The sequence below is a fragment of the Pteronotus mesoamericanus genome, unplaced genomic scaffold (assembly GCF_021234165.1).
Source record: "Pteronotus mesoamericanus isolate MK-2021 breed Mesoamerican mustached bat unplaced genomic scaffold, CSHL_Meso_final contig_64, whole genome shotgun sequence".
In the NCBI taxonomy this organism is placed as follows: Eukaryota; Metazoa; Chordata; class Mammalia; order Chiroptera; family Mormoopidae; genus Pteronotus; species Pteronotus mesoamericanus.
Window position 1 is genome coordinate 5,034,561 of NW_026555224.1, and position 13,722 is coordinate 5,048,282.

General features: G+C 36.2%; 1 pseudogene; it reads left to right on the forward strand.

Moving 5' to 3' along the window:
* The first annotated feature begins 971 nt into the window (after positions 1-971).
* LOC129076782 (microtubule-associated protein RP/EB family member 1-like) lies at positions 972-2,518 on the forward strand (annotated as a pseudogene).
* Positions 2,519-13,722: the final 11,204 nt, after the last annotated feature.

Genomic DNA, 13,722 nt, shown 5'->3' on the forward strand with positions numbered 1-13,722 from the left:
TGCCATGATCAAGTGAGACTTATCCTGGAAATACAAGGTTGGTACCATATCTACAAACTGATAAATGTTATATACACACACACACACACACACACACACACACACACACAGACACACAATAAAGCATAAACACCACATGATCAGATGAATAGACATAGAAAAAGTACTTGATAAAATTCAGCACCCATTTGTGATAAAAACTCTAGCAACGTATGAATAGAAAGATGATACCTCAACATAACAAAGGCCATATATGAATATGAAAAACCTACAGTCAACATCATACTCAATGGGCAAGACAGGAATGTCTACTTTCGTCGAGTTCAGTATAGAACTGGAGTCCTAGCTACAGCAATCAGATAAGAAGAAGGAAAAGGCATCCAAATTGGAAAAGAGGCAGTAAAACTCTCATTATTAACAGATGACATGATATTGTACATAGAAAACCCTAAACACTCCACCAAAAAGCTACTAGACTTAAAAAATGAATTTGGCAAAGTATCAGTATTAAAAATTAATAGTCAGAAATTGATGGCATTTTTGTATACCACTAATGAGCTCTCAGAAAGACAAATGAAGAAAACAATACCATTTACTATTTTTTTAATTGTTCAAGTACAGTCCTCTCCATTTTCCCACCACCATTTTTCCCCCTCCCACCCATGCCCATGTCCCACCCTTAATCGCTTCCCCTTTTGGCTTTGTCTATGGGTCCTTTACCATTATTTAAACAACAAAAAAATAGGAATAAATTTAACCAAGTAAGTAATAGGTCTCTACTCAGAAAACTATAAGACATTGAAGAAAGAAACTGATGAAGATACAAGTAAGTGAAAGCATATACCGTGTTTGCGGATTAAAAGAATTAATATCATTAAAATTTCGCACTGGGGGTCAGACTATTTAAACTAGATAAAGACAGAACAAGAGCCTGGCACAGGAAGTAGACTGGGTTCCATGGACAGCTGAAGATGGCAGTGAATGTATATTTAACATAAATCACCAGCAATAACCTTAGTCAACATGGCATGTTGGCCTGGATTAGTGAGTCACTGCAGTTGAATCTGACAAAGATTGAACAGTTGTGCTCAGGGGCTGCCTATTGTTAGTATATGGACATACTGTTCCCTGGCTCCATTGCCTTGAAGTGAAATTCCAAGCTAAGCTAGAACATGAACACATCCGAAACTTCAAAATACTGCAAGCCAGTTTTTAGAGAATGTGTATTGACAAAATAATTTTTTATTGACAAATTAGTAAAAGGAAAGTTTCAAGACAATTTTGATTTTGTTCAGTGGTTCAAGATGTTTTTTTTTTGTATTTATAATTATTATAAATTTTTATAGTTATTTTTTCTTTTTTTATTGTTGTTTAAGTACAGTTGTCTCCATTTTCCTGCCACCACCTTCCCCCACCTCACACACTCCCACCTCCCATCCTCAATCCTACCCCCATTTGGCTTTGTACCTGTGTCCTTTATACATGTTTCCTGAGGACTGTTCCCCTTCTTTCCCCATTGTACCCCTTCCACCTCCCCTCTGGCTACTATCAGTTTGTTCTTTATTTCAATGTCTCTGGTTCCATTTTGCTTGCTTGTTTTGTTGAGTAGGTTCCACTTATAGGTGAAATCATATGATATTTGTTTTCCACCACCTGGCTTATTTCACTTGGCATAATGCTCTCCAGTTCCATCCATGCTGTCAGGAAGAGTAGAAGCTCCTTGTTTCTTTCTGCTGTATAGTATTCCATTGTGTAAATGTACCATAATATTTTGATCCAGTCATTTACTGGTGGGCACTTAGGTTTCTTCCAGCATCTGGCTATTGTAAATTGTGATGCTATGAACATTGGGGTGCAGAGGTTCTTTTGAATTGGTGTTTCAGGATTCTTACAGTATAATCCCAGCAGTGGAATTGCCAGGTTAAAAGGTATGAAGTTTTTTGATGCAAACTATGATGGAATGCACTGTATCCCTGTAGCTTCCAGACAAGGTCAAGAAACTGCGGTTGCTCCTTCTCTTGTTGCTCCAGCTCTGAAGAAACCAAAGAAACCTCTCAGCTAGAAGTGCAGCTCCACAGAGGCCCATTGTGACACACAGAACTACTGCAACCCCTAAAACTGGCCTGGGTGTGGTGCAAAAGAATCCTGGTGTAGGCAATGGGGATGATGAAGCAGCTGAACTGATGCAGCAGGTCAACATATTGAAACTTACTGTTGGAGACTTGGAGAAAGAGATTTCTACTTTGGAAAGCTAAGGAACATTGAATTGATTTGCTAGGAGAATGGGGGGGGGGAGTGGAACAACCCTGTATTGCAGAGAATTGTGAACATTCTCTATGCTACAGATGAAGGCTTTGCGATACCTGATGAAGGGGGACTACAGGAGGAACAAGGAGAGTATGAACAGCGTGGATCAGCAGAGCGACATCTGAATTTTTCACTTCAGATCATGTGCTTACCTGTAAAATACTCCCTTTTATTATTCTTAGAGAACTCACTGGTTTCTTTTCATAATTAAAAAGTAACTCTTCTTAAAGTGCACTTTGAGGAAGTTTCACTCCTTTTCCAATATGTTTGAGTTAGGAGCTTTTACCTTGTAACAGAGCAGTATTAACATCTAGTGGGTTCACCTAGAGAACAGAGTTTGATCATGGGCTCACCATATGGATGCTGGTAACACTGATTGCTGGAGAAGGTGTTTTTATGTGGTACGCTGAGGTAAAAAGACTGATTTGAATTTTAAGCTAATGTGAAACCTTGGCAGAGAACATTTTAATAAATAAATGCTTAAGAGTATTTAAAATAGCTTCCATAGTTCAAAATATGAAAGGTAACCTGACAGGAGAGTTTGTCAGGAGGTGTATTGCCCTTGTGTCTGGGAAGGGAGGACCAGACCTTGGAACTTTGGAACCTGCTGTTCACAGGCCTTAAGGGGTGCCTGAATCTTCAAGGCCTAACCTAGGCCCAGAACGGAAGTTTAAAAAGTTGCTCTGTAAAACCTTTTGATGTCCTTGACCAATTGCATTTCTGCTAAGAAGCAAGAGGCATTGCTGCTGAGTGAATAGAGGGTGTGTTTCAACCCTGAGATAGTAGAGTTGAATAGCTGGATTTGCACTGGACATTTCTCTAATGATTCTTCCAATTACTCCTGAAATTTCTATGCATTGTGTTTTTTGGGAAATGAGGTGGGTTCAGTTTTTAAATCTAACAACAACTTTTGGGGACTTGCCCATATTCTCTGGGATTTGAATGGGGGTTGTGTCCCATTTTACTTCTTTTAAGTTTATGTTTAACATACCTTTCTGCTTCCCTTGCCCACTGGGGACACCTTTATAGCATCTTAAAGTTTGCTGCTTAGAGTGGAAGTTCAGCAAGGAGGTGATCATGCTTGCAAGTCCTTTTTAGACCTCTACCAAAAGGAGTGATTAGTGAAGGCCATTGCTACATTGGGATTTGCAAGGCTGGGTGTTTTTGGTACCCACTGTCCACAGCCCTCCACCATTAACAGAATACTTTGCCAGTGCACTAACCTCTTTGGAGATAAAATTCATTAGCATGTTATTTTTTAAAAATAATTTTTTATTGTTATTCTATTAGAGTTGTACCAGTTTTTGCCCTTCTCTGCCCATCTCATCCTCCTCTCCCACAGTCAATTCCCACACTGTTGTCCATGTCTGTGGGTCATTCATACATGTTCTTTGTCTAGTCCCTTCTCCTTCCATCATTATCCCCCTCACATCTGACCATTGTCAGTCTGTTCCATGTTTCTATGCCTGAGGTTCTATTTTGTTCATTAGTTTATGGTTCATTAGATTCCTCTTAGAGGTGAGATCATATGGTGTTTGTCTTTCACTGATTGGCATATTTCACTTAGCATAATATTCTCCAGTTCCATCCATGCTGTTGCAAAAGACAGGAGTTCCTTCTTTCTTTCTGCTACGTAGTATTCCATTGTGTAAATGTTCCACGGTTTTTTGATCCACTCATTTACTGATGGGCACTTAGGTTGTTTCCAGCACTTGGCTATTATAAATAGCACTGCTGTGAACATAGGGGTGGCATAAGTTCTTTTGAATTGGTGATTAGGGATTCTTAAGGTATATTCCCAGTTAATATGTTATTAAATATTAATTTTCTTTTGCAGAAAATATAGTACCATTTCTGAATTAATTAATATTTAAAATATTTCATTCCTTAACACTCCCTCATTTGTTTGCCCACAGCCTATTTATTTCTTTTGTTTGTCAGAATTCTTCAAAATGCGTGTCACTTGCTACTGAGATTGTTCTGCCCCTGATGTATTTGCATTGATTTATTTCTAGTGGTAGTTTGTGCTAAAATGTGTGTAAAAAGCAGTTTTTTGGGTACATTGTTGTATAGCGAGTGCATGCTCTGTGTGAAATTCAGAGGAAAACCCAGGTTCAGAGATTAGCAATGCCAAAAATGCAAGTAACTAGCTATTGTTCAAATAATAGTGGTGCTATTTCTCTTTTATGGCCTTTTTAACTTTTGTGGCCCTAAAATTCCATTTTACTGGGAACCTGTTTCCACCTTGTCTTTCTTGACAGGGTTTTTTTCCTACTTTAGACAGTTTCTAAATAAAATTCTGTATTTCAAGAGAAAAAAAGTGTCCATTCTACCCAAGGCAATTAGATTCAATGTATTTTCTATTAAAATACAAATGGCATATTTCACAGAACTAAAACAAATATTCCAAAAATATATTTATATAAAACCAAAAAGACCTCAAATAGCCCCAGAAATCTTGATAAAGAAACAAAGTTGGAGGTATCATAGTACCTGATATCAAACTATACTACAAGGCCATTGTATCAGAACAGCCTGATACTGACATAAGAGAAGGCATGTAGATAAATGGAACAGAAATAGTGAGCCAAGAAATAAACCAATACCTATATGGCCAATTAATATTTGACAAAGAAGGCAAGAACATACAAAGGGGTAAACAAAGCCTTCAATAATAGGTGTTGGTAAAATTAGACAGGCACATACAAATAAATGAAACTAGACCACCGGCTTACACAAAACACAAGAATAAACTCAAAGTGGATAAGGGCAAATGTAAGTCAAGAAATCATTAAATATCCTAGAAGAAAACATAGGTAGTAAAATTTCAGACAACTCTCATAGCAACATTTTTGCTGATATGTCTCCTAGGGCAAAAAAAGTAAAGGGAAAAATAAACAAATGAAACTAATCAAACAAAAGCTTCCACACAGCAGAACAAACCACCAACTAAATAAAAAGGGAACTCACTGTAGGGGAGAATATTTTTTACCATTGATACATCTGATAAGGGGTTAATTGTCAAGATATGTAAAGAACTTATAAAACTCAACACCAAAAGACAAACAATCCAATTAATAAATGGGCAAAGGACCTTAACAGACACTTCTCCAAAGAGGACACAGACAATTAATAGATATATCAAAATACGCTCAACATCACTAGTCATCAGAGAGATGCAAATTAAAACCACAATGAGATATCACATTATACCTGCCTTATGGCTAACCTCAATAAGCCAACAATAAGTGCTGACAAGGATGTGGGTAAAAGGTATCCCTTATGCACTGTTGGTGGGAATGCAGACTGGTGCAGCCATTGTGGAAAACAGAATTGATATTCTTCAACAAATTAAAACTAGAATTGCCTACTGACCCAGAGATTCCACTCCTGGGAACACTAATTTGAAAACAATATATGCACCCCCTATATTCATAGCGGCATTATTTACAATAGCTAAGATCTGGGAACAGCCCAAGTGCCCATCAGTAAGTGAGTGGATAAAAAAAACTATGGTACATTTATAGAATGGAATACTACATGGCAGTCAAAAAGACATAACTCTTACCTTTTGGGACAGCATGTATGTACTGGGAGATTATTATGCTAAGTGAAATAGGCCAGTCAGAGAAAGACAAGTACCATATGATCTCACTTATCTGTAGAATCTAACGAATAAAATAAACTGACCAATAAAATAGGTACAGAAGCATGGATACATAGAAGAGACTGACATCTGTCAGAGAGGAGTGGAGAGAGGGGAATGGATGAGAGAATTGGAGGGATGAGCCACAGAACAGATACACATTACCCATATATATAGGCAACAGTGTCATGATGGGCAGAGGAAATATGGTGTGATGGTGGGGTGGAGCTACACAAGGGGGGAATGGGGACATCTGTAATAGTGTGAACAGTAAAAATAAAGTAAAATTAAATGTAGTTTATAATTATTTTAATTTTGAGACTAATTAGTAACAAAAGGGAAATAAACAACCAAAAAAAAGAAAAAAGAAAAAAAGTGAATGGGGAACTTCCAGCTAAGATGGAGGCATAGGTAGATACACTTTGCCTCCTTGCACAACCAAAAGAAGAAAAACAACAAATTTAAAAACAAAAAACAACCAGAACTGCCAGAAAATCAAACTGTATGGAAGTCCAACAACCAAGGAGTTAAAGGAGAAACATTAATCTGGACTGGTAGAAGGGGAAGAGACAGGCACCCACGGTGGAGAGGATGTGTGGAAAGATGGTAGACTGGGAGGTCCTGAATTCATGTGTGGCTAGGTCAGGAGGAACAACTGGGGAGAGAGATAGACCATGTATGTAACCCAGGGTTCCAGCATGGGAAACTAAAGACTCAAAATCTCTGGCAGTAAAAACCCATAGGGGTTGTGCTGGTGGCAGAAACTCCCAGCCTCACAGGAGTGTTCATTGGAGAGACCCACAGGGTCATAGAACATAGAAACTCATCCACCCAGGAAATCAGCACCAGAAGGGCCCCATTTGCTTGTGGGAGGTGACTGAAAGCTGACCAAGAACTGAGCAAATGGCATCGTTCCCTCTTTGACCCCTCCCCCACATGCAGCACCACGATGAAGCAATGTGAGTTGCCCACCCTGGCGAATACCTAAGGCTCCGTCCCTTACAACATAACAGGTATGCTGAGACAAAGAAGTATGGCCCAAATAGAACAACAGATCAAAACTCCAGAAAAAGAACTAAGCAACGAGGAGATAGCGAACCTATCAAATGGACAGTTTAAAACACTGGTAGTCTGGATGCTCACAGATATGGTTGAGTATGGTCACAAAATAGAGGAAAAAGTGAAGGCTATGCAAAGTGAAATAAAAAAATATATACAGGAGACAAATGTATTTGAAAAAATAAAAAATATATATATATATACAGGGAACCAACAGTGAAGGGAAGGAAACCAAGACTCAGATCAAAAAATTGGAGCAGAAGGAAGAAATAAACATTCAACCAGAACAGAATGAAGAAACAAGAATTCAAAAAAATGTGGAGAGGCTTAGGAACCTCCGGGAAAACTTTAAATGTTACAACAACTGAATCATTGGGGTGCCAGAAGTAAAAGAGGAAGAGCAAGAAACTGAAAACTTATTTCAAAAAAAAAAATGAAGGAGAACTTCTCCATTCTGGCCAAGGAAACAGACTTCCAAGAAGTCCAGGAAGCTCAGAGAGTCCCAAAGAAGTTGGATCCAAGAAAGCACACACCCAGGCACATCATAAGTACATTACCAAAAATTAAAGATAAAGAGCAAATCTTAAAAGCATCAAGAGAACAGGAGATAGTAAGGTACAAAGGAGTTCCCATAAGACTATCAGCTGATTTCTCAAAATCAACCTTACAGGCGAGAAGGGACTGGAAAGAAATATTCAAAGTCATGAAAGGCAAGGACCGACATCCAAGATTACTCTCTCTGGCAGAGCTATCATTTAGAATGGAAGGGCAGATACAGTGCTTCCCAGTGAAGGTCTAGTTAAAGGAGTTCATCATCACCAAGCCCTTATTATATGAAATGTTAAAGGGACTTATCTAAGAAAAAGAAGATCAAAACTGTGAACAGTAGAGTAACAACAAACACAACTATCAGCAACTGAACCTAAAACAAAAAAAAAAAAAAAAGACAAACTAAGCAAACAACTAGAACAGGAATAGAATGACAGAAATGGAGATCTCATGGAGGGTTATCAGAAGGGAGGAGGAGGGGAAGGGGGAGAATGAAGGAAAAGGTACAGTGAATAAGAAGCATAAGTGGTAGGTAGAAAATAGACAGGGAGAGGTTAAGAACAATACAGGAAATGGAGAAGCCAAAGAACTTATATGTACAACTAATGGATATGAACTAAGGTGGGGGACAATGCTGGTGGGAGGCAGGTGCAGGGTAGAGGGGAATAAGGGGGAGAAAAAATGTTACAACTATAATAGTGTAATTAATAAAATATACTTTAAAAAATTAAACATCCTGAATATCTCAATTAAAAAGCAACAATTATCACACTGAATAGAGGGAATGCACTAACTATATGTATATATAATATACAAAAATGCCCTTCAATTATAAAGACATAAATAGGTTAATAGTAAAAAAATGGGGAATATATACCAGGCAAACATTAACTAAAAGAGAAGTAAAGTAACAAGTCTCACCTGTGAACCCTGGCACCAGGCCTGTCAATGGATCATGGAACCATGCTCACACATCTGCAGAGTTTGGCACCAGGACTGTCTGCCTGTAGATGAAAGTATCTGACCCACACATGGGTCCTACTAGCTGGCTCATTCAAGGACGCTGCCATCTGTCCTGTTCATTGACCCCACCAACCAGAAATCCTGGACAGGTACTGATACCTGTCCCCTTTGAAATAATACCCCTTTGAAATAATACCCTTTGAAATAATACCTTGTGCAAGTGTTCGATCTGGATACCTGCCATCAAGCTAGTTGATTCAGCCTCATAATATTTGTTTTGAGTTCTTCTACAGGCTTTCATTTCTTCTTTTTTCCTTCTAATTCTTGGCTGGCCATACCAGTATGAGTGCTATAAAAAAGCCAAAAAGTAATTACCAAAATAAGCATTAAGAAGTGAAGCACTCCATTTGAACAGACTATAACAAGTAAAGGAAATGAATCAGGGATCAAAACCTCCCTACAAAGAAAAGTGCTGGACCAGATGGCTTCACTGTTAAATTCTACTAAACATTTAAACAGGATCAACAAGAATTCTTCTCCAAACCTTCTAAAAAGTGTAAGAGGAAACATTTCCTAACTCATTCTATGAGCTCAGCATTACTCTGATATCAAAGCCAGACAAAGACATCATAAAGAAAGAAACTACAGACCAATATCCCTTATGAATAGAGATGGCAAATATTCAACCAAATTATAGTAAACTGAATCCAATAGCATATCAAAAGGATTATACATCATGATCAAGTAGGAATAATTCCAGGACTGCGGTGGTGGTGTAACATATGAAAACCAATCAATGTAATATATCTCATTAATAGAACAAATGGGATAAGCTACATAACCATTTCAATTGATTTCAAATAAACCTTTGACAAAATGTTTCAGGATAAAAATACTCAGAAAACTAGAAATAAAAGAGAACTTTTTCAAAATGACAAAGGGCGTATATGAAAAATGCACAACTAACATCGTATTCAATGGCAAAAGACTGAAAGCTTTTCCTTTAAGAGAATATCCTGCTTTTATCGCTGACATTCACCACTGCACTGGGAGTTTTAGCCAGAACAACAAGGCAAGAAAAATAAGTAAAAGGCATCCAAATTGGAAAAGAATAAGTGCAACTATATTTGAAGATGACATATGCCCAAAGGATCCCCTACATACACATACTACCAGACCTAATAAACAAATTCAGCAATGATGCAAAGTGCAAGAGTAATATGAAAAATCAGTTGTGTTTTTACACACCAGAAATGAATAGTCCAAAAATAAAATTAACAATTTTGTTTATAATAGCATCCAAAAGAGTAAAATAGTTGGGAATTAAGTTAACCAAAGAAATAAAAGACTTATACACTAAAAACTATAAAACCTTGCTTAAAGAATTTAAAGAAGACATAGAAATATAAAGTTCATAGACTGAAAGATATTATCCTTCATATGGCAATAATATTTAAGTAATCAACAGACTCAGTGTAATTTTTATAAAAATTCCAGTGGTCATTTTTGCAGAAATAAAAAGCTGGTTCTCAAGTTTATATGGAACTTCAAGGGCCCTCTAATAGTCAAAACAATCTTAAAAAAAAAAAAAGAATAAAGCTGGAGGACTAACACTCCCAGATTTCAAAACATTATAAAACTACAGTAATCAAAATAATGTGGTACTGGCTTAAAGACAGACATATAGGCCACTGGGATAAAATGAAAAGTCAGAAATAAATCCACACATCTATGGTCAACTGATTTTCATCAAGGGTGCTTAAACCATTCAATGAGGAAAGAACAGTATTTTCAAACAGTAGCATTGGCACAATCAGATATTCACATGCCAAACAATGAAGTTGGATCCCTACCTCATACTATATAAAAATTAACTCAAAGCTGACCGTTTTATATCAAAGATGTAAGATATAAAACCACCAAACTGTTAGAAGAAGAAATACAAGTAAATCTATATGACCTTGGATTTAACAGTTGCTCTTTAGATACAATACCAAGTTCACAAGCAACAACAACAACAACAAAAATGATTAGCTAGATTTAATGAAAATTTAAAAATTTGTGCATAAAAGAACACTATCAAGAGAATGAAAAAACATCTCACAGAATGGAAGAAAATATTTACAGATCATATACCTGGATCTAGTGTAAGACAAACAACCCAATTAAAAAATGGGCACAGGACTGAATAGATATTTGTGTAAAGAATATTTACACATGGCCAACAAATACATGAGAAGATCTCAGCATCATTAGTCATTAGAGAAATGCAAATCAAAACCACAAGATACCACTCTATACCCACAAGAATGGCTATAATAAAAAAAGAATAAAAAATGTTTGTGAGGACTTGTAGAAATTGAAACACTGGTATATATTTCTTGTAGGAATGTAAAATGGTGCAGCCACTGTAATAAACAGTTTTGTGGTTCCTGAAATATGAAACACAGAATTTCCATTTGAACTAGTGATTCTACTCCTAGGTATATTTCCCAAGAACTGAAGTAGGTATTCAGACAAATACTTGTATAGAAATATTCATAACAGAACTATTCACATAGCCAAAAGATGTTCTATATGTTCAACTACAGATTAATAAAGGATGTTTTATATACATAAGATGGAATATTATTCAGCAATCTAAAGGAATAAAGTACTGATAGATATTATAACATGGATAAACTTCAAAAACAATATGCTGAGTGAAAAAAGTTAAACAGAAATGGTCACATATTATGTGATTGTGTTACATGAAATATTTTGAACAGGTAAATCCATATAAGAAAGCTGATTGATTAGTGGCTGCTAAAGGCTTAGGATAGAAACAAATAAAATGTAACTTAATTGATACAGGGTTTTATTTTTGAGTAATGAAAATATTTTGGAACTAGATATGTGCATGTACATTGTAAATGTACTAAACGATGCTAAATTGCTTACTTTAAAATGGTCAATTTTATGGAACTGCCTTTTGATCCAGTGATTCTCCTGCTGGGACTATATCCTAAGAACACCAAAACGCCAATACAAAAGAACCTATGCACCCCAATGTTCATAGCAGCACAATTTACAATAGTCAAGTGTTGGAAGCAACCTAAATGCACATCAGTAGATGATTGGATCAAAAAGTGATGGTACATATACACAGTGGAATACTACGCAGCAAAAAGAAAAAAAGAACTACTAAACTTCGCGACAGCATGGATGGAACTGGAGAGCATCATGCTAAGCGAAATAAGCCAGGGTGCGAAAGACAAATACCATATGATCTCACCTATAAGCGGAACCTAACCAACAATACAAAGATGCAAGGAAAATAAGACCAGCAACACTGAAAGGAAAAGAAATCAAAAGAGACAAGAGGAAGGAGGGAGTGGGGGTGGGGACAGGGAAGGGGAAAGTCAAGGAACATATAGCAAGGACTCATGGACAAAACCAAAGGGGAAGAGCTGAGGGAGGGAAAAAGGGAGGGGGCAAGGGAAAGTGGTGGGTGGTTGGCAGAGACAAATGTATTTGAAAAAATAAATTAAAATAAAATAAAATAAATAAAAAAATTTAAAAAAGTGGCAAAAGAAAAGGAATTACAGAGTCTTAAAAGTTCTATTTAAAGGAATGCTATCATAATTCATTGTTAAGAACGTAGAGTGTTGTAGACCAATGATGATATTTGTGCTTTTTTTTCTTACTTAATATAAATGCATGTCAAAAATTAAAAAAAAAATAAAATGGTCAATTTTAAGTTATGTGAATTTCATCTAAATCACAATTTAAATGTGAAAAAAAATGAGTCATTATAAGAACTTGAAAACACTTTGGCTTGGTTTACTTTGTGAGATGGAGAAAGTTATTGCATGATTTCAAGGGTTCTATTTTGCAGCAAATTTGTGTGTGATTTGAATCTCCAGAGTTAAGAAGCAAAAACTCTTTTAAAATGCTAGTGGTTCAAGAAGTAGGAACATAATGGAATTACTAAAAAATTAGGTCACAACAAATGCATTTTATTACACACGTTCAAAACATCTTCTTTGTACCATTATCTAATAATGGTCAAGGGGCATGGTGGGCAAAATGCAGATGTTCTCCTACTCTAAGTACATTGGTTTGGCAATTGAAAAGAAGCAGGTAGTGAGAATATAGACATGGGAAATACTTAATGTTCTTCTCACTAGGATCTAAGAAACTGTCACATTAATTTAGTTGGGAATAAGTTTTGTAGAGACTTTTAGGTATTTTTATTCTCCAATCAAATCCATTATTTATCACTTGACTGAAGAAGGGTTTTGGTGCTCATAATTTTTAATGCATGGGGTTTCAGTGTATTATCCATAGGTATGTGCATTTGCATATGCAGAAGTCTTTAATGTGCATCATGAGATGGACATTTTGGTATGGCTGGTATACATATAAAAATGATCCTGCACCTGCCCTTATAATTTGATTCTAAATGTCATGAAATAAGAACTATGACCTTTCGTAGTAACAGCAGCATTAACACTCACCATGAGAAAAAAGTACCATGGTTGGGATACGCCATACTGTCCTGGAAAGACAGTTTCTACATACCACGTCACAAGGCCATATAAGAAAGCATCAACTAAAAGCATTCCCATCATATAGCCAAATATGAGGTTATCTTCAAGGTTGGCTGGTGTCCAAAGGTTATCCCACTTAACACCAATTTCTGAAATAAAAAAAGATATTTACTACATACATAAGCTCTGCAGATAAAATATCAAAAAAAATAATTAATACTCTAGATTTTTGTGGATTATCTATATGTTGATACCCTTAGTACGTAGGCCATCTAAGAAAATAATGGAATATGTAATGACACTGGTTTCTTCTCTGCTCCCTTCAAAATCTACAAAAATAAATAGAAATTATTGAGACAAAATCAACTGAAATAAAAAATAAATAATAACAAAAATGTCAAGAATAAAGCAGATCTTTTAAATCCTATCCTTTCATTTTATCCTTCATGCTAAATTCCCACCAAAATAACCATCAGGATATATAAATTTAGAAAAATATTCAACAACACTGGAGATGGATGCTAACTATACCAAGCAGAAGAGAAAAAGAAATTTTGCTTAGATATAGTATTGATGAAAAGGGAAAAAGAAAGTCACTGCAAGAAACCAAATAATCCTTTATTCTTTTAATTTTTCTATTCTCAGAGTGTAGCACAACTGAAAAAG